We start from the raw sequence: 23,346 nt of genomic DNA, 5'->3' as shown, positions 1-23,346 counted from the left end.
CCGCGACTATTGTGCCAGGTGAAGCCCGGCATGCTGGGGTTGCATATCTTAAAACCATCAACAAGTTTAAAGGAACGAATAAAATGGCGAAAGTGCCCAGAGCTGACATCCTGTCTACCCTCCAACGAGATGTTAAAGTCCCCTCCTAAAATCAAGTGTCGATCTGTGACACAGAACGGGGACAACTCTTCAAAGAGAGTTATACGGGACGAGGCCTCCACTGGAGCGTAGACACATATGGCCCGGAGGCGCTGTCCCCTCCATGTGGCGTCCACCCCCAAAACCCTACCTTGAAGAACGGTAAACGATCTTACTTCTTCAAAGGCGCGGTCGCCAAAAAGGATCCCGACGCCTGAGGAGTGGACACCACCTACGCTCCAGTAGGATCTACCCCTCTTCCATTGTCGTGAAAAGAGAGCCTCGTCCCGCTGGTCCCGGAGGTGGACTTCCTGCAGAAAACAAATGCTGAAGGGAGAAGATGCCAGCTGATTAAAAACAGATGTGCGCTTTAAAACGTTCCTCAAACCCCTGACATTCAAGGTGACAATATTAAAATTGGCCATGAAATGTTAAAAAGGTAAAATACAATTACAAACAACACACTAAAATAATAAAAGCCAGCCATTAAAAACAATACCGCATTACTGCCCCCCCTCCTCAGTCAAACCCAAAAGGCCCCCCAGTTCCAGCCCCCCCAGGTACTCCTGTTCATTTGCTTTGTCCTGCACACTGCTGTACTCCTGGGGGGGCGCAGGGGACTGTCCCAAGTCCCACACCAGATGGGGGGCCCCCAATGTCGGGGAGGGGGGACTCTCTCGGCCTTGGTCCCCGGCCGCCACTGCTGGCAAGGTGGCAGCCGGAGGGCTGGATGCGTCGGGTTGTGCCTCCCTTCTGCTCTTCTTCCTCCTCCGGGGGGATGCGCCGCTCTTTCTCCTCCTGCTGCTGACACCTGGAGCCAGGACTGGAGACCCCTCCTGCATTGCAGTCGCTGTCGCTGGGGCCTCCTCCACCTCGGCCAGGGCATCTCCTCCTGCCCCCGCCGCCGACTGTTCCTGCCCGGACGTGGGGGCTTGCGCTCCCCCACCACTCTCCTTGCCGACAGCTCTGCTGCCTAACAGAGCGTCGGCGTATGACGTTTTCCGTTGGGGGCAGGAACGAGCCAGATGGTCCTCACCGTTGCAGTGGATGCAGCGACGGGGGCCCTTGCAGTCCCTGGCCATGTGCCCCGGCTCCAGGCAGTTGCGGCAGCGCAGGTTGGCGCATCCCTCCAGAGTATGTCCAAAGGTGTGACACTGTCGGCAGAAGGGAGGCTGTCCGGAATAAAACAAGTAAGCCTTATTGCCCTGTAGATTAAAATAGGCTGGGGGATGACTAAAACCGCCCGCCCCATTAGCGTCCGGGCGCAGGCGGGCCTGGAACTGGCGTCGACCAGTCCAGATCCCCAGCTCATCCCGGATGTCCTTGTGGCCAGGAAGGAGGTCCACATACTTGTTCAAGAACTGGCGGACGGCTTCGCCGGACACATGCGGGTTAAAACAATGTACCGTAATTACCCGCTTGTCGGGCCACCACAGCGGCTCAACGGTGTATCGTCCCAGGAGAGGGTGCTGGGCCCTCTCCTTGCTCCGCTCCAGGACCTTGGTGTAGCTCTCGTCGGTGGACAGGGTGACCTCGAAGAACTGGAAAGGTCCATTCCGCTGCACACACAGGATGTCCTCCATGCGCAGGCCCAGCTCCCCGAAGGCCACCTCCCGGATGAAGGCCAGGCGGTCGGGGAAGGTGCCTACCTCCCCTTCGGCCCTCCAGCAGAACCGGGCGGTATTACGCAGGCCACCGCCTGCTACCAGCCACGGCCCGCTGAAGGGCTTCCTCGCAGCTCCGCCGGCCGTCGACATCCGGGATGGTCCACCGACGTCGTTCCTGGAGCAGAGTCCTCCTGCCGCCGTGGTCCCGACGTCCGCCGTGGTCCGGCCGCCGTCCGCCAATCCGGGATGAGCCGAGGAATGCTAAACTATAAAAGCAACTAAAAAATAAAAACACCAGTTCACCCGGCAGGGCGGCGGACAGGCCACCAGCCACTGCGGGATCCCCAGCCTAATAAAAACGAAAATAAAAGCAGGGATAAAAGGCTAAAAGGAAGGCACGGGTCGCCCCGTGGCAGCGGCGGTCAAGCCACCTACTGGTCACGCATTAGGTTTGCCGTGCCTTCCTCTAAAAAACCCGACGCAGTCCGTTAAAAGCGATAAAAAGAGCGTAAAATCCACTTGATCTTAGCCAAAAGGCCGAGAAGCGATACCCACAAATTGCGCCCCGCCGGGCGCCGGCATGCGGGATGCCGACGGAGCTGGCGCGGCTCAGCCCTCACCAGCCCCTCTGGCAGGTGTCGCCCGGCGAGTCCACGCGTGATCCAGGGAGACCACAGCCGCGCCACCGGGCACCTAACGCCAGCCGCTAAGCCGGGCCCAGTCTTCCTTTGACAGCAGCAGTGCAGCTCTGCTTGGGCAGAGCCTCCAAAAATACCATGAACTCATCGCTATCCCTCTCCACGGAAATCTTTAGTAAAAGGCGAAAGATTTATACGGGATGAAGAGAGACCCGAGTCGATATGGGGCCGCCGCCAAGCCCGTCGCCGTTAGCCGGGCCTGCGTGACGCCCCCGCTCGGAGTAGAATGCCCAGGGGCGTCGCAGCCGCCGTCCTCGGGGCCCCGACTCCTCCCTGTCCTCCTGTCCTCTCAAAAGACAGCAATCATTTTAACAAACATGAGGGGAAATTCAAAAGGCAAAGATGACATCATGCCTTACCTCAGCGCAGCTGTCCACCGCACAAACAGTGTGTCACCTTCCTTTAAAAAAAAAAAAAAAAAAAAAAAAAAAAAAAGAAAAACGGCGGGAAACGGGGGCCACGCACAGACAGGGCCCCCCCCCTCACAGCACTCAGTCTATTAGTCACTCACTCACTCACTCACTCACTCACTCACTCACTCAGTCAGTCAGTCAGTCAGTCAGTCAGTCAGTCAGTCAGTTCTGCCTTTCGACAACAGGGGGCAGTAGAGGTGCACCATTCCCGGAAGCACTGCAATACCGGGTCGATGCGTGGAGCGGACGGGGCAAGCCCCACTTCCGGCTCCCTGTTCCAAAAATCCGTTTAATATGTGGTCCCCTCCATGGGGGACGTATCAGATATTAAACTGATAAGAACAGATACTACACTTGATCTTAGCCAAAAGGCCGAGAAGCGATACCCACAAATTGCGCCCCGCCGGGCGCCGGCATGCGGGATGCCGACGGAGCTGGCGCGGCTCAGCCCTCACCAGCCCCTCTGGCAGGTGTCGCCCGGCGAGTCCACGCGTGATCCAGGGAGACCACAGCCGCGCCACCGGGCACCTAACGCCAGCCGCTAAGCCGGGCCCAGTCTTCCTTTGACAGCAGCAGTGCAGCTCTGCTTGGGCAGAGCCTCCAAAAATACCATGAACTCATCGCTATCCCTCTCCACGGAAATCTTTAGTAAAAGGCGAAAGATTTATACGGGATGAAGAGAGACCCGAGTCGATATGGGGCCGCCGCCAAGCCCGTCGCCGTTAGCCGGGCCTGCGTGACGCCCCCGCTCGGAGTAGAATGCCCAGGGGCGTCGCAGCCGCCGTCCTCGGGGCCCCGACTCCTCCCTGTCCTCCTGTCCTCTCAAAAGACAGCAATCATTTTAACAAACATGAGGGGAAATTCAAAAGGCAAAGATGACATCATGCCTTACCTCAGCGCAGCTGTCCACCGCACAAACAGTGTGTCACCTTCCTTTAAAAAAAAAAAAAAAAAAAAAAAAAAAAAAAGAAAAACGGCGGGAAACGGGGGCCACGCACAGACAGGGCCCCCCCCCTCACAGCACTCAGTCTATTAGTCACTCACTCACTCACTCACTCACTCACTCACTCACTCAGTCAGTCAGTCAGTCAGTCAGTCAGTTCTGCCTTTCGACAACAGGGGGCAGTAGAGGTGCACCATTCCCGGAAGCACTGCAATACCGGGTCGATGCGTGGAGCGGACGGGGCAAGCCCCACTTCCGGCTCCCTGTTCCAAAAATCCGTTTAATATGTGGTCCCCTCCATGGGGGACGTATCAGATATTAAACTGATAAGAACAGATACTACACTTGATCTTAGCCAAAAGGCCGAGAAGCGATACCCACAAATTGCGCCCCGCCGGGCGCCGGCATGCGGGATGCCGACGGAGCTGGCGCGGCTCAGCCCTCACCAGCCCCTCTGGCAGGTGTCGCCCGGCGAGTCCACGCGTGATCCAGGGAGACCACAGCCGCGCCACCGGGCACCTAACGCCAGCCGCTAAGCCGGGCCCAGTCTTCCTTTGACAGCAGCAGTGCAGCTCTGCTTGGGCAGAGCCTCCAAAAATACCATGAACTCATCGCTATCCCTCTCCACGGAAATCTTTAGTAAAAGGCGAAAGATTTATACGGGATGAAGAGAGACCCGAGTCGATATGGGGCCGCCGCCAAGCCCGTCGCCGTTAGCCGGGCCTGCGTGACGCCCCCGCTCGGAGTAGAATGCCCAGGGGCGTCGCAGCCGCCGTCCTCGGGGCCCCGACTCCTCCCTGTCCTCCTGTCCTCTCAAAAGACAGCAATCATTTTAACAAACATGAGGGGAAATTCAAAAGGCAAAGATGACATCATGCCTTACCTCAGCGCAGCTGTCCACCGCACAAACAGTGTGTCACCTTCCTTTAAAAAAAAAAAAAAAAAAAAAAAAAAAAAAAAAAGAAAAACGGCGGGAAACGGGGGCCACGCACAGACAGGGCCCCCCCCCTCACAGCACTCAGTCTATTAGTCACTCACTCACTCACTCACTCACTCACTCACTCACTCACTCAGTCAGTCAGTCAGTCAGTCAGTCAGTTCTGCCTTTCGACAACAGGGGGCAGTAGAGGTGCACCATTCCCGGAAGCACTGCAATACCGGGTCGATGCGTGGAGCGGACGGGGCAAGCCCCACTTCCGGCTCCCTGTTCCAAAAATCCGTTTAATATGTGGTCCCCTCCATGGGGGACGTATCAGATATTAAACTGATAAGAACAGATACTACACTTGATCTTAGCCAAAAGGCCGAGAAGCGATACCCACAAATTGCGCCCCGCCGGGCGCCGGCATGCGGGATGCCGACGGAGCTGGCGCGGCTCAGCCCTCACCAGCCCCTCTGGCAGGTGTCGCCCGGCGAGTCCACGCGTGATCCAGGGAGACCACAGCCGCGCCACCGGGCACCTAACGCCAGCCGCTAAGCCGGGCCCAGTCTTCCTTTGACAGCAGCAGTGCAGCTCTGCTTGGGCAGAGCCTCCAAAAATACCATGAACTCATCGCTATCCCTCTCCACGGAAATCTTTAGTAAAAGGCGAAAGATTTATACGGGATGAAGAGAGACCCGAGTCGATATGGGGCCGCCGCCAAGCCCGTCGCCGTTAGCCGGGCCTGCGTGACGCCCCCGCTCGGAGTAGAATGCCCAGGGGCGTCGCAGCCGCCGTCCTCGGGGCCCCGACTCCTCCCTGTCCTCCTGTCCTCTCAAAAGACAGCAATCATTTTAACAAACATGAGGGGAAATTCAAAAGGCAAAGATGACATCATGCCTTACCTCAGCGCAGCTGTCCACCGCACAAACAGTGTGTCACCTTCCTTTAAAAAAAAAAAAAAAAAAAAAAAAAAAAAAAAAAGAAAAACGGCGGGAAACGGGGGCCACGCACAGACAGGGCCCCCCCCCTCACAGCACTCAGTCTATTAGCCACTCACTCACTCACTCACTCAGTCAGTCAGTCAGTCAGTCAGTTCTGCCTTTCGACAACAGGGGGCAGTAGAGGTGCACCATTCCCGGAAGCACTGCAATACCGGGTCGATGCGTGGAGCGGACGGGGCAAGCCCCACTTCCGGCTCCCTGTTCCAAAAATCCGTTTAATATGTGGTCCCCTCCATGGGGGACGTATCAGATATTAAACTGATAAGAACAGATACTACACTTGATCTTAGCCAAAAGGCCGAGAAGCGATACCCACAAATTGCGCCCCGCCGGGCGCCGGCATGCGGGATGCCGACGGAGCTGGCGCGGCTCAGCCCTCACCAGCCCCTCTGGCAGGTGTCGCCCAGCGAGTCCACGCGTGATCCAGGGAGACCACAGCCGCGCCACCGGGCACCTAACGCCAGCCGCTAAGCCGGGCCCAGTCTTCCTTTGACAGCAGCAGTGCAGCTCTGCTTGGGCAGAGCCTCCAAAAATACCATGAACTCATCGCTATCCCTCTCCACGGAAATCTTTAGTAAAAGGCGAAAGATTTATACGGGATGAAGAGAGACCCGAGTCGATATGGGGCCGCCGCCAAGCCCGTCGCCGTTAGCCGGGCCTGCGTGACGCCCCCGCTCGGAGTAGAATGCCCAGGGGCGTCGCAGCCGCCGTCCTCGGGGCCCCGACTCCTCCCTGTCCTCCTGTCCTCTCAAAAGACAGCAATCATTTTAACAAACATGAGGGGAAATTCAAAAGGCAAAGATGACATCATGCCTTACCTCAGCGCAGCTGTCCACCGCACAAACAGTGTGTCACCTTCCTTTAAAAAAAAAAAAAAAAAAAAAAAAAAAAAAGAAAAACGGCGGGAAACGGGGGCCACGCACAGACAGGGCCCCCCCCCTCACAGCACTCAGTCTATTAGTCACTCACTCACTCACTCACTCACTCACTCACTCACTCACTCAGTCAGTCAGTCAGTCAGTCAGTCAGTCAGTTCTGCCTTTCGACAACAGGGGGCAGTAGAGGTGCACCATTCCCGGAAGCACTGCAATACCGGGTCGATGCGTGGAGCGGACGGGGCAAGCCCCACTTCCGGCTCCCTGTTCCAAAAATCCGTTTAATATGTGGTCCCCTCCATGGGGGACGTATCAGATATTAAACTGATAAGAACAGATACTACACTTGATCTTAGCCAAAAGGCCGAGAAGCGATACCCACAAATTGCGCCCCGCCGGGCGCCGGCATGCGGGATGCCGACGGAGCTGGCGCGGCTCAGCCCTCACCAGCCCCTCTGGCAGGTGTCGCCCGGCGAGTCCACGCGTGATCCAGGGAGACCACAGCCGCGCCACCGGGCACCTAACGCCAGCCGCTAAGCCGGGCCCAGTCTTCCTTTGACAGCAGCAGTGCAGCTCTGCTTGGGCAGAGCCTCCAAAAATACCATGAACTCATCGCTATCCCTCTCCACGGAAATCTTTAGTAAAAGGCGAAAGATTTATACGGGATGAAGAGAGACCCGAGTCGATATGGGGCCGCCGCCAAGCCCGTCGCCGTTAGCCGGGCCTGCGTGACGCCCCCGCTCGGAGTAGAATGCCCAGGGGCGTCGCAGCCGCCGTCCTCGGGGCCCCGACTCCTCCCTGTCCTCCTGTCCTCTCAAAAGACAGCAATCATTTTAACAAACATGAGGGGAAATTCAAAAGGCAAAGATGACATCATGCCTTACCTCAGCGCAGCTGTCCACCGCACAAACAGTGTGTCACCTTCCTTTAAAAAAAAAAAAAAAAAAAAAAAAAAAAAAAAAAGAAAAACGGCGGGAAACGGGGGCCACGCACAGACAGGGCCCCCCCCCTCACAGCACTCAGTCTATTAGCCACTCACTCACTCACTCAGTCAGTCAGTCAGTCAGTCAGTCAGTTCTGCCTTTCGACAACAGGGGGCAGTAGAGGTGCACCATTCCCGGAAGCACTGCAATACCGGGTCGATGCGTGGAGCGGACGGGGCAAGCCCCACTTCCGGCTCCCTGTTCCAAAAATCCGTTTAATATGTGGTCCCCTCCATGGGGGACGTATCAGATATTAAACTGATAAGAACAGATACTACACTTGATCTTAGCCAAAAGGCCGAGAAGCGATACCCACAAATTGCGCCCCGCCGGGCGCCGGCATGCGGGATGCCGACGGAGCTGGCGCGGCTCAGCCCTCACCAGCCCCTCTGGCAGGTGTCGCCCAGCGAGTCCACGCGTGATCCAGGGAGACCACAGCCGCGCCACCGGGCACCTAACGCCAGCCGCTAAGCCGGGCCCAGTCTTCCTTTGACAGCAGCAGTGCAGCTCTGCTTGGGCAGAGCCTCCAAAAATACCATGAACTCATCGCTATCCCTCTCCACGGAAATCTTTAGTAAAAGGCGAAAGATTTATACGGGATGAAGAGAGACCCGAGTCGATATGGGGCCGCCGCCAAGCCCGTCGCCGTTAGCCGGGCCTGCGTGACGCCCCCGCTCGGAGTAGAATGCCCAGGGGCGTCGCAGCCGCCGTCCTCGGGGCCCCGACTCCTCCCTGTCCTCCTGTCCTCTCAAAAGACAGCAATCATTTTAACAAACATGAGGGGAAATTCAAAAGGCAAAGATGACATCATGCCTTACCTCAGCGCAGCTGTCCACCGCACAAACAGTGTGTCACCTTCCTTTAAAAAAAAAAAAAAAAAAAAAAAAAAAAAGAAAAACGGCGGGAAACGGGGGCCACGCACAGACAGGGCCCCCCCCCTCACAGCACTCAGTCTATTAGTCACTCACTCACTCACTCACTCACTCACTCACTCACTCACTCAGTCAGTCAGTCAGTCAGTCAGTCAGTCAGTTCTGCCTTTCGACAACAGGGGGCAGTAGAGGTGCACCATTCCCGGAAGCACTGCAATACCGGGTCGATGCGTGGAGCGGACGGGGCAAGCCCCACTTCCGGCTCCCTGTTCCAAAAATCCGTTTAATATGTGGTCCCCTCCATGGGGGACGTATCAGATATTAAACTGATAAGAACAGATACTACACTTGATCTTAGCCAAAAGGCCGAGAAGCGATACCCACAAATTGCGCCCCGCCGGGCGCCGGCATGCGGGATGCCGACGGAGCTGGCGCGGCTCAGCCCTCACCAGCCCCTCTGGCAGGTGTCGCCCGGCGAGTCCACGCGTGATCCAGGGAGACCACAGCCGCGCCACCGGGCACCTAACGCCAGCCGCTAAGCCGGGCCCAGTCTTCCTTTGACAGCAGCAGTGCAGCTCTGCTTGGGCAGAGCCTCCAAAAATACCATGAACTCATCGCTATCCCTCTCCACGGAAATCTTTAGTAAAAGGCGAAAGATTTATACGGGATGAAGAGAGACCCGAGTCGATATGGGGCCGCCGCCAAGCCCGTCGCCGTTAGCCGGGCCTGCGTGACGCCCCCGCTCGGAGTAGAATGCCCAGGGGCGTCGCAGCCGCCGTCCTCGGGGCCCCGACTCCTCCCTGTCCTCCTGTCCTCTCAAAAGACAGCAATCATTTTAACAAACATGAGGGGAAATTCAAAAGGCAAAGATGACATCATGCCTTACCTCAGCGCAGCTGTCCACCGCACAAACAGTGTGTCACCTTCCTTTAAAAAAAAAAAAAAAAAAAAAAAAAAAAAAAAAAGAAAAACGGCGGGAAACGGGGGCCACGCACAGACAGGGCCCCCCCCCTCACAGCACTCAGTCTATTAGCCACTCACTCACTCACTCACTCAGTCAGTCAGTCAGTCAGTCAGTTCTGCCTTTCGACAACAGGGGGCAGTAGAGGTGCACCATTCCCGGAAGCACTGCAATACCGGGTCGATGCGTGGAGCGGACGGGGCAAGCCCCACTTCCGGCTCCCTGTTCCAAAAATCCGTTTAATATGTGGTCCCCTCCATGGGGGACGTATCAGATATTAAACTGATAAGAACAGATACTACACTTGATCTTAGCCAAAAGGCCGAGAAGCGATACCCACAAATTGCGCCCCGCCGGGCGCCGGCATGCGGGATGCCGACGGAGCTGGCGCGGCTCAGCCCTCACCAGCCCCTCTGGCAGGTGTCGCCCAGCGAGTCCACGCGTGATCCAGGGAGACCACAGCCGCGCCACCGGGCACCTAACGCCAGCCGCTAAGCCGGGCCCAGTCTTCCTTTGACAGCAGCAGTGCAGCTCTGCTTGGGCAGAGCCTCCAAAAATACCATGAACTCATCGCTATCCCTCTCCACGGAAATCTTTAGTAAAAGGCGAAAGATTTATACGGGATGAAGAGAGACCCGAGTCGATATGGGGCCGCCGCCAAGCCCGTCGCCGTTAGCCGGGCCTGCGTGACGCCCCCGCTCGGAGTAGAATGCCCAGGGGCGTCGCAGCCGCCGTCCTCGGGGCCCCGACTCCTCCCTGTCCTCCTGTCCTCTCAAAAGACAGCAATCATTTTAACAAACATGAGGGGAAATTCAAAAGGCAAAGATGACATCATGCCTTACCTCAGCGCAGCTGTCCACCGCACAAACAGTGTGTCACCTTCCTTTAAAAAAAAAAAAAAAAAAAAAAAAAAAAAAGAAAAACGGCGGGAAACGGGGGCCACGCACAGACAGGGCCCCCCCCCTCACAGCACTCAGTCTATTAGTCACTCACTCACTCACTCACTCACTCACTCACTCACTCAGTCAGTCAGTCAGTCAGTCAGTCAGTTCTGCCTTTCGACAACAGGGGGCAGTAGAGGTGCACCATTCCCGGAAGCACTGCAATACCGGGTCGATGCGTGGAGCGGACGGGGCAAGCCCCACTTCCGGCTCCCTGTTCCAAAAATCCGTTTAATATGTGGTCCCCTCCATGGGGGACGTATCAGATATTAAACTGATAAGAACAGATACTACACTTGATCTTAGCCAAAAGGCCGAGAAGCGATACCCACAAATTGCGCCCCGCCGGGCGCCGGCATGCGGGATGCCGACGGAGCTGGCGCGGCTCAGCCCTCACCAGCCCCTCTGGCAGGTGTCGCCCGGCGAGTCCACGCGTGATCCAGGGAGACCACAGCCGCGCCACCGGGCACCTAACGCCAGCCGCTAAGCCGGGCCCAGTCTTCCTTTGACAGCAGCAGTGCAGCTCTGCTTGGGCAGAGCCTCCAAAAATACCATGAACTCATCGCTATCCCTCTCCACGGAAATCTTTAGTAAAAGGCGAAAGATTTATACGGGATGAAGAGAGACCCGAGTCGATATGGGGCCGCCGCCAAGCCCGTCGCCGTTAGCCGGGCCTGCGTGACGCCCCCGCTCGGAGTAGAATGCCCAGGGGCGTCGCAGCCGCCGTCCTCGGGGCCCCGACTCCTCCCTGTCCTCCTGTCCTCTCAAAAGACAGCAATCATTTTAACAAACATGAGGGGAAATTCAAAAGGCAAAGATGACATCATGCCTTACCTCAGCGCAGCTGTCCACCGCACAAACAGTGTGTCACCTTCCTTTAAAAAAAAAAAAAAAAAAAAAAAAAAAAAAAAAAGAAAAACGGCGGGAAACGGGGGCCACGCACAGACAGGGCCCCCCCCCTCACAGCACTCAGTCTATTAGCCACTCACTCACTCACTCACTCAGTCAGTCAGTCAGTCAGTCAGTTCTGCCTTTCGACAACAGGGGGCAGTAGAGGTGCACCATTCCCGGAAGCACTGCAATACCGGGTCGATGCGTGGAGCGGACGGGGCAAGCCCCACTTCCGGCTCCCTGTTCCAAAAATCCGTTTAATATGTGGTCCCCTCCATGGGGGACGTATCAGATATTAAACTGATAAGAACAGATACTACACTTGATCTTAGCCAAAAGGCCGAGAAGCGATACCCACAAATTGCGCCCCGCCGGGCGCCGGCATGCGGGATGCCGACGGAGCTGGCGCGGCTCAGCCCTCACCAGCCCCTCTGGCAGGTGTCGCCCAGCGAGTCCACGCGTGATCCAGGGAGACCACAGCCGCGCCACCGGGCACCTAACGCCAGCCGCTAAGCCGGGCCCAGTCTTCCTTTGACAGCAGCAGTGCAGCTCTGCTTGGGCAGAGCCTCCAAAAATACCATGAACTCATCGCTATCCCTCTCCACGGAAATCTTTAGTAAAAGGCGAAAGATTTATACGGGATGAAGAGAGACCCGAGTCGATATGGGGCCGCCGCCAAGCCCGTCGCCGTTAGCCGGGCCTGCGTGACGCCCCCGCTCGGAGTAGAATGCCCAGGGGCGTCGCAGCCGCCGTCCTCGGGGCCCCGACTCCTCCCTGTCCTCCTGTCCTCTCAAAAGACAGCAATCATTTTAACAAACATGAGGGGAAATTCAAAAGGCAAAGATGACATCATGCCTTACCTCAGCGCAGCTGTCCACCGCACAAACAGTGTGTCACCTTCCTTTAAAAAAAAAAAAAAAAAAAAAAAAAAAAAAGAAAAACGGCGGGAAACGGGGGCCACGCACAGACAGGGCCCCCCCCCTCACAGCACTCAGTCTATTAGTCACTCACTCACTCACTCACTCACTCACTCACTCACTCACTCAGTCAGTCAGTCAGTCAGTCAGTCAGTCAGTTCTGCCTTTCGACAACAGGGGGCAGTAGAGGTGCACCATTCCCGGAAGCACTGCAATACCGGGTCGATGCGTGGAGCGGACGGGGCAAGCCCCACTTCCGGCTCCCTGTTCCAAAAATCCGTTTAATATGTGGTCCCCTCCATGGGGGACGTATCAGATATTAAACTGATAAGAACAGATACTACACTTGATCTTAGCCAAAAGGCCGAGAAGCGATACCCACAAATTGCGCCCCGCCGGGCGCCGGCATGCGGGATGCCGACGGAGCTGGCGCGGCTCAGCCCTCACCAGCCCCTCTGGCAGGTGTCGCCCGGCGAGTCCACGCGTGATCCAGGGAGACCACAGCCGCGCCACCGGGCACCTAACGCCAGCCGCTAAGCCGGGCCCAGTCTTCCTTTGACAGCAGCAGTGCAGCTCTGCTTGGGCAGAGCCTCCAAAAATACCATGAACTCATCGCTATCCCTCTCCACGGAAATCTTTAGTAAAAGGCGAAAGATTTATACGGGATGAAGAGAGACCCGAGTCGATATGGGGCCGCCGCCAAGCCCGTCGCCGTTAGCCGGGCCTGCGTGACGCCCCCGCTCGGAGTAGAATGCCCAGGGGCGTCGCAGCCGCCGTCCTCGGGGCCCCGACTCCTCCCTGTCCTCCTGTCCTCTCAAAAGACAGCAATCATTTTAACAAACATGAGGGGAAATTCAAAAGGCAAAGATGACATCATGCCTTACCTCAGCGCAGCTGTCCACCGCACAAACAGTGTGTCACCTTCCTTTAAAAAAAAAAAAAAAAAAAAAAAAAAAAAAAGAAAAACGGCGGGAAACGGGGGCCACGCACAGACAGGGCCCCCCCCCTCACAGCACTCAGTCTATTAGTCACTCACTCACTCACTCACTCACTCACTCACTCACTCACTCACTCAGTCAGTCAGTCAGTCAGTCAGTCAGTTCTGCCTTTCGACAACAGGGGGCAGTAGAGGTGCACCATTCCCGGAAGCACTGCAATACCGGGTCGATGCGTGGAGCGGACGGGGCAAGCCCCACTTCCGGCTCCCTGTTCCAAAAATCCGTTTAATATGTGGTCCCCTCCATGGGGGACGTATCAGATATTAAACTGATAAGAACAGATACTACACTTGATCTTAGCCAAAAGGCCGAGAAGCGATACCCACAAATTGCGCCCCGCCGGGCGCCGGCATGCGGGATGCCGACGGAGCTGGCGCGGCTCAGCCCTCACCAGCCCCTCTGGCAGGTGTCGCCCGGCGAGTCCACGCGTGATCCAGGGAGACCACAGCCGCGCCACCGGGCACCTAACGCCAGCCGCTAAGCCGGGCCCAGTCTTCCTTTGACAGCAGCAGTGCAGCTCTGCTTGGGCAGAGCCTCCAAAAATACCATGAACTCATCGCTATCCCTCTCCACGGAAATCTTTAGTAAAAGGCGAAAGATTTATACGGGATGAAGAGAGACCCGAGTCGATATGGGGCCGCCGCCAAGCCCGTCGCCGTTAGCCGGGCCTGCGTGACGCCCCCGCTCGGAGTAGAATGCCCAGGGGCGTCGCAGCCGCCGTCCTCGGGGCCCCGACTCCTCCCTGTCCTCCTGTCCTCTCAAAAGACAGCAATCATTTTAACAAACATGAGGGGAAATTCAAAAGGCAAAGATGACATCATGCCTTACCTCAGCGCAGCTGTCCACCGCACAAACAGTGTGTCACCTTCCTTTAAAAAAAAAAAAAAAAAAAAAAAAAAAAAAAAAAGAAAAACGGCGGGAAACGGGGGCCACGCACAGACAGGGCCCCCCCCCTCACAGCACTCAGTCTATTAGCCACTCACTCACTCACTCACTCAGTCAGTCAGTCAGTCAGTCAGTTCTGCCTTTCGACAACAGGGGGCAGTAGAGGTGCACCATTCCCGGAAGCACTGCAATACCGGGTCGATGCGTGGAGCGGACGGGGCAAGCCCCACTTCCGGCTCCCTGTTCCAAAAATCCGTTTAATATGTGGTCCCCTCCATGGGGGACGTATCAGATATTAAACTGATAAGAACAGATACTACACTTGATCTTAGCCAAAAGGCCGAGAAGCGATACCCACAAATTGCGCCCCGCCGGGCGCCGGCATGCGGGATGCCGACGGAGCTGGCGCGGCTCAGCCCTCACCAGCCCCTCTGGCAGGTGTCGCCCAGCGAGTCCACGCGTGATCCAGGGAGACCACAGCCGCGCCACCGGGCACCTAACGCCAGCCGCTAAGCCGGGCCCAGTCTTCCTTTGACAGCAGCAGTGCAGCTCTGCTTGGGCAGAGCCTCCAAAAATACCATGAACTCATCGCTATCCCTCTCCACGGAAATCTTTAGTAAAAGGCGAAAGATTTATACGGGATGAAGAGAGACCCGAGTCGATATGGGGCCGCCGCCAAGCCCGTCGCCGTTAGCCGGGCCTGCGTGACGCCCCCGCTCGGAGTAGAATGCCCAGGGGCGTCGCAGCCGCCGTCCTCGGGGCCCCGACTCCTCCCTGTCCTCCTGTCCTCTCAAAAGACAGCAATCATTTTAACAAACATGAGGGGAAATTCAAAAGGCAAAGATGACATCATGCCTTACCTCAGCGCAGCTGTCCACCGCACAAACAGTGTGTCACCTTCCTTTAAAAAAAAAAAAAAAAAAAAAAAAAAAAAAAGAAAAACGGCGGGAAACGGGGGCCACGCACAGACAGGGCCCCCCCCCTCACAGCACTCAGTCTATTAGTCACTCACTCACTCACTCACTCACTCACTCACTCACTCACTCACTCAGTCAGTCAGTCAGTCAGTCAGTCAGTTCTGCCTTTCGACAACAGGGGGCAGTAGAGGTGCACCATTCCCGGAAGCACTGCAATACCGGGTCGATGCGTGGAGCGGACGGGGCAAGCCCCACTTCCGGCTCCCTGTTCCAAAAATCCGTTTAATATGTGGTCCCCTCCATGGGGGACGTATCAGATATTAAACTGATAAGAACAGATACTACACTTGATCTTAGCCAAAAGGCCGAGAAGCGATACCCACAAATTGCGCCCCGCCGGGCGCCGGCATGCGGGATGCCGACGGAGCTGGCGCGGCTCAGCCCTCACCAGCCCCTCTGGCAGGTGTCGCCCGGCGAGTCCACGCGTGATCCAGGGAGACCACAGCCGCGCCACCGGGCACCTAACGCCAGCCGCTAAGCCGGGCCCAGTCTTCCTTTGACAGCAGCAGTGCAGCTCTGCTTGGGCAGAGCCTCCAAAAATACCATGAACTCATCGCTATCCCTCTCCACGGAAATCTTTAGTAAAAGGCGAAAGATTTATACGGGATGAAGAGAGACCCGAGTCGATATGGGGCCGCCGCCAAGCCCGTCGCCGTTAGCCGGGCCTGCGTGACGCCCCCGCTCGGAGTAGAATGCCCAGGGGCGTCGCAGCCGCCGTCCTCGGGGCCCCGACTCCTCCCTGTCCTCCTGTCCTCTCAAAAGACAGCAATCATTTTAACAAACATGAGGGGAAATTCAAAAGGCAAAGATGACATCATGCCTTACCTCAGCGCAGCTGTCCACCGCACAAACAGTGTGTCACCTTCCTTTAAAAAAAAAAAAAAAAAAAAAAAAAAAAAAGAAAAACGGCGGGAAACGGGGGCCACGCACAGACAGGGCCCCCCCCCTCACAGCACTCAGTCTATTAGTCACTCACTCACTCACTCACTCACTCACTCACTCACTCACTCACTCACTCACTCAGTCAGTCAGTCAGTCAGTCAGTCAGTTCTGCCTTTCGACAACAGGGGGCAGTAGAGGTGCACCATTCCCGGAAGCACTGCAATACCGGGTCGATGCGTGGAGCGGACGGGGCAAGCCCCACTTCCGGCTCCCTGTTCCAAAAATCCGTTTAATATGTGGTCCCCTCCATGGGGGACGTATCAGATATTAAACTGATAAGAACAGATACTACACTTGATCTTAGCCAAAAGGCCGAGAAGCGATACCCACAAATTGCGCCCCGCCGGGCGCCGGCATGCGGGATGCCGACGGAGCTGGCGCGGCTCAGCCCTCACCAGCCCCTCTGGCAGGTGTCGCCCGGCGAGTCCACGCGTGATCCAGGGAGACCACAGCCGCGCCACCGGGCACCTAACGCCAGCCGCTAAGCCGGGCCCAGTCTTCCTTTGACAGCAGCAGTGCAGCTCTGCTTGGGCAGAGCCTCCAAAAATACCATGAACTCATCGCTATCCCTCTCCACGGAAATCTTTAGTAAAAGGCGAAAGATTTATACGGGATGAAGAGAGACCCGAGTCGATATGGGGCCGCCGCCAAGCCCGTCGCCGTTAGCCGGGCCTGCGTGACGCCCCCGCTCGGAGTAGAATGCCCAGGGGCGTCGCAGCCGCCGTCCTCGGGGCCCCGACTCCTCCCTGTCCTCCTGTCCTCTCAAAAGACAGCAATCATTTTAACAAACATGAGGGGAAATTCAAAAGGCAAAGATGACATCATGCCTTACCTCAGCGCAGCTGTCCACCGCACAAACAGTGTGTCACCTTCCTTTAAAAAAAAAAAAAAAAAAAAAAAAAAAAAAAAAAGAAAAACGGCGGGAAACGGGGGCCACGCACAGACAGGGCCCCCCCCCTCACAGCACTCAGTCTATTAGCCACTCACTCACTCACTCACTCAGTCAGTCAGTCAGTCAGTCAGTTCTGCCTTTCGACAACAGGGGGCAGTAGAGGTGCACCATTCCCGGAAGCACTGCAATACCGGGTCGATGCGTGGAGCGGACGGGGCAAGCCCCACTTCCGGCTCCCTGTTCCAAAAATCCGTTTAATATGTGGTCCCCTCCATGGGGGACGTATCAGATATTAAACTGATAAGAACAGATTTTTTTTTTTTTTCAATACTTTATTATACAGTTCTGCACAACAATTAAAATCACACAAATATACAAAGCATATAAACATCAATTTGCACTGTCATCAAGACATAATAAAACAGCCTTTTTGGTTCACAAATACAGATCCATAAATACTTTATAAAAGGCTAAAACATTCTCAACACAGTGCTACTTATATATGCTATACAAAACAAACCATTATTAAAACAATATTAAACAAAACATCTCCAGAACTGCAATAAAACACAAAACTATAAAACCACCAAAAAATGTCATTACAATATCAATTAAAACACAATTACAATTAAATGGCCATTTACACAAATAAAATGCCACCTTAAATGCCAGCTATTAAAACCTAAAACCATTAAAGGAGGAACACACCCGGCGACCTCCAACCTCTACACCAGGGTCAGGTTGGGACAGGGTCATACATTTCCACACACGTAAAATCAGCACCTCGGGAATAAAAACAAGGTCAATCATTTAAAAAGCAGCACAACAAACCAGAGTAAAATGTTAATAAATACAGTTATTGTTAATATGAATAAATAGGTGCTAAAAATGATCAACCAAAAACCGTGCTCAATTAATTATGCACATGCTGTTAGATAAAACCATTTTGAATACAACACACGCAAAAAAAAAACAAAGCACACTCACCTAAAACCCGAAGTATCTCCAGTGTGCTTCAGAAAGGTGTGTCACATCAAACCCTGTAGAATGGAGCGTCACCACCTAAACGAAACGGGGCTAAAGCCAAAAGAGGCCCTTCCACCTCTCCTTGGCCTCGTGATAGCCCCGCTGGATGACGTCAGTCTCCATCCTGAAACCCAAGTCGGCCCGGATTTTACGGAATACCCCTTGTGCCTCCAGATGAACCCCTCTGCGGATGAGCGCGGTCCTAGCATTCCACAGCTCTCGCTTGGTAATGCTGACCAGCAGCCACATCCAGGGGCCGAAGGGGTTATGGAGCTTGGGGTCCCACCCCTTCAACACCTTGTCGTAGGTCAGACCGGGCTGCGGGTCCACACGTCCACACAGGCCCGCTACCAACCCCCAAACTCTCTGTGCATGCCCACAGTCCCAAAACACGTGCCTGATGGTCTCATCCTCGCTGCACTCGGGCCTGGGGCAGCGGGGGTGTCTGGTCAGCTTATGCCTATGTAAGACGTCCCTGACTGGCAGCTTACCATGAAGGCACTGCCAGTTCAGGTCCTGCAGCCTATGATCCAAACCCTTAGGCTGGATTCTCGCCCATGTGCCTTCCTCCAGGCCCAGCATGGCCCGAGTATCCCTATGACCAAGCAAAGCCCTATAAAGCGCTCTATGCTTGGTCAAGGCCTCTGTCTTGACACCTGCCGGAAAAGACTTACTCCACTTGACAGCGTGGCTGTAGTGGGCCGGCAGGGTCTCAGCCTTGGGGCCGAGGTTGGTCCACGACGCCACCAGACGTCTCATGGGGAGAGCCAGCCACAGACGCACAAAGTGCTGATGGGGGTGCTCGAGGGGAGCTGCCAGGCGCGTGCAGAGCTGCGAGAAGAACAGGCAGTCAAGCTTGAGAGGAAAGTCAATAACATCCCTCCCCCCACTGTCCTTTCCGAGATACATCACTTCCCTACGCACGTACTCGTACCTGCCCCCCCAGACGAGGTTGAAAACGTCCTTCGTCAGGCCTCTGCGCATGAAGCGGGGCAAAGGGTACACATGTGCAAGGTAGAGCAGGGTGGGAAGAATATCCACTTTTAAGGCTAAAACCTTACCTTGGAAGGACAGGGACCTGGACTTCCACAGTCCGATCTTCCGCCTGGCGATCGCCAACCGCTCCTCCCAGTTCAAACGGGCGGCACCATCCGAAAGGAAGTTGACCCCCAACACTTTGAGAGGTCCGTCACAGAGGGTGAGACCACCTGCGACGTCCTCCCTCGCCTTCCAGCTGCCGAAATACTTGGCCACCGACTTACTGAGGTTGAGCGTCGCGCCGGAGGCCCTACCGAACGCATGAACAAGGCTCATGGCATGACCGAGAGACTGATCCGAGCAGACGAAAAGGGTGGTGTCGTCTGCATACTGGGTCAGTTTAACAGTTTTCCCCCGACTTCCTGGGATAAGAAGGCCATCGACCCCGGGGTGGGCGCGAATGGCGCACGCCAGCGGCTCTATATAGAGCGCGTAGAGGAGGGGGGAGAGGGGACATCCCTGCCTCACTCCACTCACCTGGGGCACCAAGTCACTCAGGAAGCCATTGATAACAACATGGCTTCCAACTTCATTATACAAAGTGTGTAACCACCCCAGATAATTGGGTCCAAAGCCAAACTTACCCAATACTTGAAACAGGAAGCGGTGATCTACCCGGTCAAAGGCTTTCTCCTGGTCCAAGCTGACCAGCAGGAGAGGGAGGTTCCTGTCCTCCACCCAGGCGATGGCGTCGCGGATGAGATGGAGGTTCCACGTCGCCGATCGACCCGGTACTCCACACGTCTGATCGCTGTGAACCAGATGAGCCATGGCCTTCTTCAGGCGTTCGGTAAGGGTCTTTGCGATGAGCTTTGTGTCTACACAAAGCATGGTCAGGGGCCTCCAGTTGCCAAGGTCGGCACGATCACCCTTCTTGTGCAACAAGGAAAGAACCCCTGACCTCATGCTCCTAGTGAGCAAACCCCGGCGCTGAACATCCTCTACAACCTGCAGTAATTCCGGCCCGAGGACATCCCAAAAGGTGGAATAAAATTCCACCGGGAGTCCGTCAAGGCCCGGTACCTTGCGGCGGTTCATCCTGCCAAGCACTGCGGTCAGCTCGGCCAAGGTGATGGGGGCTTCTAAGCCGTCCCGAATGTCACTGGGAAGACAAGGTGAGATATTATCTAGGAACCGCTCCCCTGCAACCGGGTCCGTGTCCCTAACCTTAAAAAGATTAAAATAGAACAGTTTAGCAACCTCCAGCATGTCTGATGTTGTCGTTGCCGTGTCGCCGTTTGAGGCACGGAGAGAGACAAAGCTCTTCTCCTCCCGGGCTTCCCTGGCTCTCTGGAAAAAAAAGGCGTTGCACTTTTCATTGTTTTCCAACAGGCACATTTTGTCGCGGAGCATTAGGGCCGAGGCAGCCTGTTCATGCAGGCGCCTCAGCTCACCCTTTATGCCAAGCAGTCGCTCGTGGTCGATGGCGCCCCCGTTGTTGTGAGCGGCGTATTCATCCCGCAACCTTCTCTCCAGCTGCAGAATGGAGAATTTCTTCTCCATCCTGCGCTGCTTGCTGTACTGCATGGAGAAGGTTCGGATCCTATCCTTCACACTCTCCCACCATTCAGCCACGGAGGGGAAGGTAGGCTTGTCCTTCTGCCACTCGGAGAAGTGATCTAAAAAAAGGTGTCTAAAATCGCTCTCCTCCAGGATCTGCAGGTTCATTTTCCAATAGCCGCCCCCACATTCAGGGGCGTCTATGGAAACAGTGGCCTCCACTGCCAAGTGGTCAGTGGGCCACTGTGGGGAGAGGGACACCTTTTTAAAAACAACGGGGGGTGAAGCTAAAATGTAGTCGATGCGACTGCTGGCTCCGCGACTATTATGCCAGGTGAAGCCCGGCATGCTGGGGTTGCATGTCTTAAAACCATCAACAAGTTTAAAGGAACGAATAAAATGGCGAAAGTGCCCAGAGCTGACATCCTGTCTACCCTCCAACGAGATGTTAAAGTCCCCTCCTAAAATCAAGTGTCGATCTGTGACACAGAACGGGGACAACTCTTCAAAGAGAGTTATACGGGATGAGGCCTCCACTGGAGCGTAGACACATATGGCCCGGAGGCGCTGTCCCCTCCATGTGGCGTCCACTCCCAAAACCCTACCTTGAAGAACGGTAAACGATCTTACTTCTTCAAAGGCGCGGTCGCCAAAAAGGATCCCGACGCCTGAGGAGTGGACACCACCTACGCTCCAGTAGGATCTACCCCTCTTCCATTGTCGTGAAAAGAGAGCCTCGTCCCGCTGGTCCCGGAGGTGGACTTCCTGCAGAAAACAAATGCTGAAGGGAGAAGATGCCAGCTGATTAAAAACAGATGTGCGCTTTAAAACGTTCCTCAAACCCCTGACATTCAAGGTGACAATATTAAAATTGGCCATGAAATGTTAAAAAGGTAAAATACAATTAAAAACAACACAATAAAATAATAAAAGCCAGCCATTAAAAACAATACCGCATTACTGCCCCCCCTCCTCAGTCAAACCCAAAAGGCCCCCCAGTTCCAGCCCCCCCAGGTACTCCTGTTCATTTGCTTTGTCCTGCACAATACTGTACTCCTGGGGGGGCGCAGGGGACTGTCCCAGGTCCCACACCGGCTGGGGGGCCCCCAACGTCCGGGAGGGGGGACTCTCTCGGCCTTGGTCCCCGGCCGCCACTGTTGGCAAGGTGGCAGCCGGAGGGCTGGAAGCGTCGGGTTGTGCCTCCCTTCTGCTCTTCTTCCTCCTCCGGGGGGATGCGCCGCTCTTTCTCCTCCTGCTGCTAACACCTGGAGCCAGGACTGGAGACCCCTCCTGCATCGCTGTCGCTGGGGCCTCCTCCACCTCGGCCAGGGCTTCTCCTCCTGCCCCCGTCGCCGGCTGTTCCTGCCCTAATGTGGGGGCTTGCACTCCCCCACCACTCTCCTTGCCGACAGCTCCATTACCCGACAGAGCGTCAGCATACGTCGTTTTCTTCTTAGGGCAGGAACGAGCCAGATGGTCCTCGCCGTTGCAGTAGATGCAGCGACGGGGGCCCTTGCAGTCCCTGGCCATGTGCCCCGACTCCAGGCAGTTGCGGCAGCGTAAGTTGGCGCATCCCTCCAGAGTGTGTCCGAAGCTGTGACACTGTCGGCAGAAGGGAGGCTGTCCGGAATAAAACAAGTAAGCCTTATTGCCCTGTAGATTAAAATAGGCTGGGGGATGACTAAAACCGCCCGCGCCATTAGCGTCCGGGCGCAGGCGGGCCTGGAACTGGCGTCGACCAGTCCAGATCCCCAGCTCATCCCGAATCTCCTTGTGGCCAGGAAGAAGGTCCACATACTTGTTCAGGAACTGGCGGACGGCTTCGGCGGTCACATGCGGGTTAAAACAATGGACAGTTATTACCCGCTTGTCGGGCCACCACAGCGGCTCGATGGTGTATCGTCCCAGGAGAGGGTGCTGGGCCCTCTCCTTGCTCCGCTCCAGGACCTTGCTGTAACCCTCGTCGGTGGACAGGGTGACCTCGAAGAACTGGAAGGGGCCATTCCGCTGTACACAAAGGATGTCCTCCATGCGGAGGCCCAGCTCCCCGAAGGCCACCTCCCGGATGAAGGCCAGGCGGTCGGGGAAGGTGCCTACCTCCCCTTCGGCCCTCCAGCAGAACCGGGCGGTATTACGCAGGCCACCACCTGCTACCAGCCACGGCCCGCTGAAGGGCTTCCTCGCTGCACCGCCGGCCGTCGCCATCCGGGATGGTCCACCGACGTCGTTCCTGGAGCAGAGTCCTCCTGCCGCCGTGGTCCCGACGTCCGCCGTGGTCCTGTCGCCGTCCGCCAATCCGGGATGAGCCGAGGATCACTAAACTATAAAAACACCTAAAAAATAAAAACACCAGTTCACCCAACAGGGCGGCGGACAGGCCACCAGCCACTGCGGGATCCCCAGCCTAATAAAAACAAAAATAAAAGCAGGGATAAAAGGCTAAAAGGAAGGCACGGGTCGCCCCGTGGCAGCGGCGGTCAAGCCACCTACTGGTCACGCATTAGGGTCACCGTGCCTTCCTCTAAAAAACCCGACGCAATCCTTTAAAAGCAGTAAAAAGAGCGTAAAATCCACTTGATCTTAGCCAAAAGGCCGAGAAGCGATACCCACAAATTGCGCCCCGCCGGGCGCCGGCATGCGGGATGCCGACGGAGCTGGCGCGGCTCAGCCCTCACCAGCCCCTCTGGCAGGTGTCGCCCGGCGAGTCCACGCGTGATCCAGGGAGACCACAGCCGCGCCACCGGGCACCTAACGCCAGCCGCTAAGCCGGGCCCAGTCTTCCTTTGACAGCAGCAGTGCAGCTCTGCTTGGGCAGAGCCTCCAAAAATACCATGAACTCATCGCTATCCCTCTCCACGGAAATCTTTAGTAAAAGGCGAAAGATTTATACGGGATGAAGAGAGACCCGAGTCGATATGGGGCCGCC

General features: G+C 56.0%; 32 non-coding genes and 1 pseudogene across 32 annotated transcripts; all 33 read right to left on the bottom strand.

The window, feature by feature from the left end:
• Positions 1-2,489: 2,489 nt before the first annotated feature.
• On the bottom strand, positions 2,490-2,603 carry LOC140584405 (U5 spliceosomal RNA). Its single transcript, XR_011986367.1, has one exon. It is a non-coding gene; the product is annotated as a U5 spliceosomal RNA (small nuclear RNA).
• A 445-nt stretch (positions 2,604-3,048) lies between these two features.
• Positions 3,049-3,240, bottom strand: LOC140584885 (U2 spliceosomal RNA). Its single transcript, XR_011986847.1, has one exon. It is a non-coding gene; the product is annotated as a U2 spliceosomal RNA (small nuclear RNA).
• Positions 3,241-3,435: 195 nt separating this feature from the next.
• LOC140584404 (U5 spliceosomal RNA) lies at positions 3,436-3,549 on the bottom strand. The gene has a single exon (XR_011986366.1). It is a non-coding gene; the product is annotated as a U5 spliceosomal RNA (small nuclear RNA).
• A 433-nt stretch (positions 3,550-3,982) lies between these two features.
• LOC140584873 (U2 spliceosomal RNA) lies at positions 3,983-4,174 on the bottom strand. Its single transcript, XR_011986835.1, has one exon. It is a non-coding gene; the product is annotated as a U2 spliceosomal RNA (small nuclear RNA).
• A 195-nt stretch (positions 4,175-4,369) lies between these two features.
• Positions 4,370-4,483, bottom strand: LOC140584403 (U5 spliceosomal RNA). Its single transcript, XR_011986365.1, has one exon. It is a non-coding gene; the product is annotated as a U5 spliceosomal RNA (small nuclear RNA).
• Positions 4,484-4,923: 440 nt separating this feature from the next.
• On the bottom strand, positions 4,924-5,115 carry LOC140584862 (U2 spliceosomal RNA). The gene has a single exon (XR_011986824.1). It is a non-coding gene; the product is annotated as a U2 spliceosomal RNA (small nuclear RNA).
• Positions 5,116-5,310: 195 nt separating this feature from the next.
• LOC140584402 (U5 spliceosomal RNA) lies at positions 5,311-5,424 on the bottom strand. Its single transcript, XR_011986364.1, has one exon. It is a non-coding gene; the product is annotated as a U5 spliceosomal RNA (small nuclear RNA).
• A 416-nt stretch (positions 5,425-5,840) lies between these two features.
• LOC140584851 (U2 spliceosomal RNA) lies at positions 5,841-6,032 on the bottom strand. The gene has a single exon (XR_011986813.1). It is a non-coding gene; the product is annotated as a U2 spliceosomal RNA (small nuclear RNA).
• Positions 6,033-6,227: 195 nt separating this feature from the next.
• LOC140584401 (U5 spliceosomal RNA) lies at positions 6,228-6,341 on the bottom strand. Its single transcript, XR_011986363.1, has one exon. It is a non-coding gene; the product is annotated as a U5 spliceosomal RNA (small nuclear RNA).
• Positions 6,342-6,781: 440 nt separating this feature from the next.
• LOC140584840 (U2 spliceosomal RNA) lies at positions 6,782-6,973 on the bottom strand. The gene has a single exon (XR_011986802.1). It is a non-coding gene; the product is annotated as a U2 spliceosomal RNA (small nuclear RNA).
• A 195-nt stretch (positions 6,974-7,168) lies between these two features.
• On the bottom strand, positions 7,169-7,282 carry LOC140584400 (U5 spliceosomal RNA). Its single transcript, XR_011986362.1, has one exon. It is a non-coding gene; the product is annotated as a U5 spliceosomal RNA (small nuclear RNA).
• Positions 7,283-7,698: 416 nt separating this feature from the next.
• On the bottom strand, positions 7,699-7,890 carry LOC140584829 (U2 spliceosomal RNA). Its single transcript, XR_011986791.1, has one exon. It is a non-coding gene; the product is annotated as a U2 spliceosomal RNA (small nuclear RNA).
• A 195-nt stretch (positions 7,891-8,085) lies between these two features.
• LOC140584399 (U5 spliceosomal RNA) lies at positions 8,086-8,199 on the bottom strand. The gene has a single exon (XR_011986361.1). It is a non-coding gene; the product is annotated as a U5 spliceosomal RNA (small nuclear RNA).
• Positions 8,200-8,638: 439 nt separating this feature from the next.
• Positions 8,639-8,830, bottom strand: LOC140584818 (U2 spliceosomal RNA). The gene has a single exon (XR_011986780.1). It is a non-coding gene; the product is annotated as a U2 spliceosomal RNA (small nuclear RNA).
• Positions 8,831-9,025: 195 nt separating this feature from the next.
• Positions 9,026-9,139, bottom strand: LOC140584398 (U5 spliceosomal RNA). Its single transcript, XR_011986360.1, has one exon. It is a non-coding gene; the product is annotated as a U5 spliceosomal RNA (small nuclear RNA).
• A 416-nt stretch (positions 9,140-9,555) lies between these two features.
• Positions 9,556-9,747, bottom strand: LOC140584807 (U2 spliceosomal RNA). Its single transcript, XR_011986769.1, has one exon. It is a non-coding gene; the product is annotated as a U2 spliceosomal RNA (small nuclear RNA).
• A 195-nt stretch (positions 9,748-9,942) lies between these two features.
• On the bottom strand, positions 9,943-10,056 carry LOC140584397 (U5 spliceosomal RNA). The gene has a single exon (XR_011986359.1). It is a non-coding gene; the product is annotated as a U5 spliceosomal RNA (small nuclear RNA).
• Positions 10,057-10,488: 432 nt separating this feature from the next.
• On the bottom strand, positions 10,489-10,680 carry LOC140584796 (U2 spliceosomal RNA). The gene has a single exon (XR_011986758.1). It is a non-coding gene; the product is annotated as a U2 spliceosomal RNA (small nuclear RNA).
• A 195-nt stretch (positions 10,681-10,875) lies between these two features.
• Positions 10,876-10,989, bottom strand: LOC140584395 (U5 spliceosomal RNA). Its single transcript, XR_011986357.1, has one exon. It is a non-coding gene; the product is annotated as a U5 spliceosomal RNA (small nuclear RNA).
• A 416-nt stretch (positions 10,990-11,405) lies between these two features.
• LOC140584785 (U2 spliceosomal RNA) lies at positions 11,406-11,597 on the bottom strand. Its single transcript, XR_011986747.1, has one exon. It is a non-coding gene; the product is annotated as a U2 spliceosomal RNA (small nuclear RNA).
• A 195-nt stretch (positions 11,598-11,792) lies between these two features.
• LOC140584394 (U5 spliceosomal RNA) lies at positions 11,793-11,906 on the bottom strand. Its single transcript, XR_011986356.1, has one exon. It is a non-coding gene; the product is annotated as a U5 spliceosomal RNA (small nuclear RNA).
• Positions 11,907-12,346: 440 nt separating this feature from the next.
• Positions 12,347-12,538, bottom strand: LOC140584774 (U2 spliceosomal RNA). Its single transcript, XR_011986736.1, has one exon. It is a non-coding gene; the product is annotated as a U2 spliceosomal RNA (small nuclear RNA).
• Positions 12,539-12,733: 195 nt separating this feature from the next.
• LOC140584393 (U5 spliceosomal RNA) lies at positions 12,734-12,847 on the bottom strand. Its single transcript, XR_011986355.1, has one exon. It is a non-coding gene; the product is annotated as a U5 spliceosomal RNA (small nuclear RNA).
• A 441-nt stretch (positions 12,848-13,288) lies between these two features.
• Positions 13,289-13,480, bottom strand: LOC140584762 (U2 spliceosomal RNA). The gene has a single exon (XR_011986724.1). It is a non-coding gene; the product is annotated as a U2 spliceosomal RNA (small nuclear RNA).
• Positions 13,481-13,675: 195 nt separating this feature from the next.
• LOC140584392 (U5 spliceosomal RNA) lies at positions 13,676-13,789 on the bottom strand. Its single transcript, XR_011986354.1, has one exon. It is a non-coding gene; the product is annotated as a U5 spliceosomal RNA (small nuclear RNA).
• Positions 13,790-14,205: 416 nt separating this feature from the next.
• Positions 14,206-14,397, bottom strand: LOC140584751 (U2 spliceosomal RNA). The gene has a single exon (XR_011986713.1). It is a non-coding gene; the product is annotated as a U2 spliceosomal RNA (small nuclear RNA).
• A 195-nt stretch (positions 14,398-14,592) lies between these two features.
• Positions 14,593-14,706, bottom strand: LOC140584391 (U5 spliceosomal RNA). Its single transcript, XR_011986353.1, has one exon. It is a non-coding gene; the product is annotated as a U5 spliceosomal RNA (small nuclear RNA).
• Positions 14,707-15,147: 441 nt separating this feature from the next.
• LOC140584740 (U2 spliceosomal RNA) lies at positions 15,148-15,339 on the bottom strand. Its single transcript, XR_011986702.1, has one exon. It is a non-coding gene; the product is annotated as a U2 spliceosomal RNA (small nuclear RNA).
• A 195-nt stretch (positions 15,340-15,534) lies between these two features.
• LOC140584390 (U5 spliceosomal RNA) lies at positions 15,535-15,648 on the bottom strand. The gene has a single exon (XR_011986352.1). It is a non-coding gene; the product is annotated as a U5 spliceosomal RNA (small nuclear RNA).
• Positions 15,649-16,096: 448 nt separating this feature from the next.
• Positions 16,097-16,288, bottom strand: LOC140584729 (U2 spliceosomal RNA). The gene has a single exon (XR_011986691.1). It is a non-coding gene; the product is annotated as a U2 spliceosomal RNA (small nuclear RNA).
• Positions 16,289-16,483: 195 nt separating this feature from the next.
• LOC140584389 (U5 spliceosomal RNA) lies at positions 16,484-16,597 on the bottom strand. The gene has a single exon (XR_011986351.1). It is a non-coding gene; the product is annotated as a U5 spliceosomal RNA (small nuclear RNA).
• A 416-nt stretch (positions 16,598-17,013) lies between these two features.
• On the bottom strand, positions 17,014-17,230 carry LOC140584195 (U2 spliceosomal RNA; annotated as a pseudogene).
• Positions 17,231-23,219: 5,989 nt separating this feature from the next.
• LOC140584388 (U5 spliceosomal RNA) lies at positions 23,220-23,333 on the bottom strand. The gene has a single exon (XR_011986350.1). It is a non-coding gene; the product is annotated as a U5 spliceosomal RNA (small nuclear RNA).
• Positions 23,334-23,346: the final 13 nt, after the last annotated feature.

Source organism: Paramormyrops kingsleyae, unplaced genomic scaffold, assembly GCF_048594095.1.
Source record: "Paramormyrops kingsleyae isolate MSU_618 unplaced genomic scaffold, PKINGS_0.4 ups31, whole genome shotgun sequence".
NCBI lineage: Eukaryota > Metazoa > Chordata > Actinopteri > Osteoglossiformes > Mormyridae > Paramormyrops > Paramormyrops kingsleyae.
Note: the sequence above shows the minus strand (reverse complement) of the source record. Positions and strands in the feature narration are given on the sequence as shown.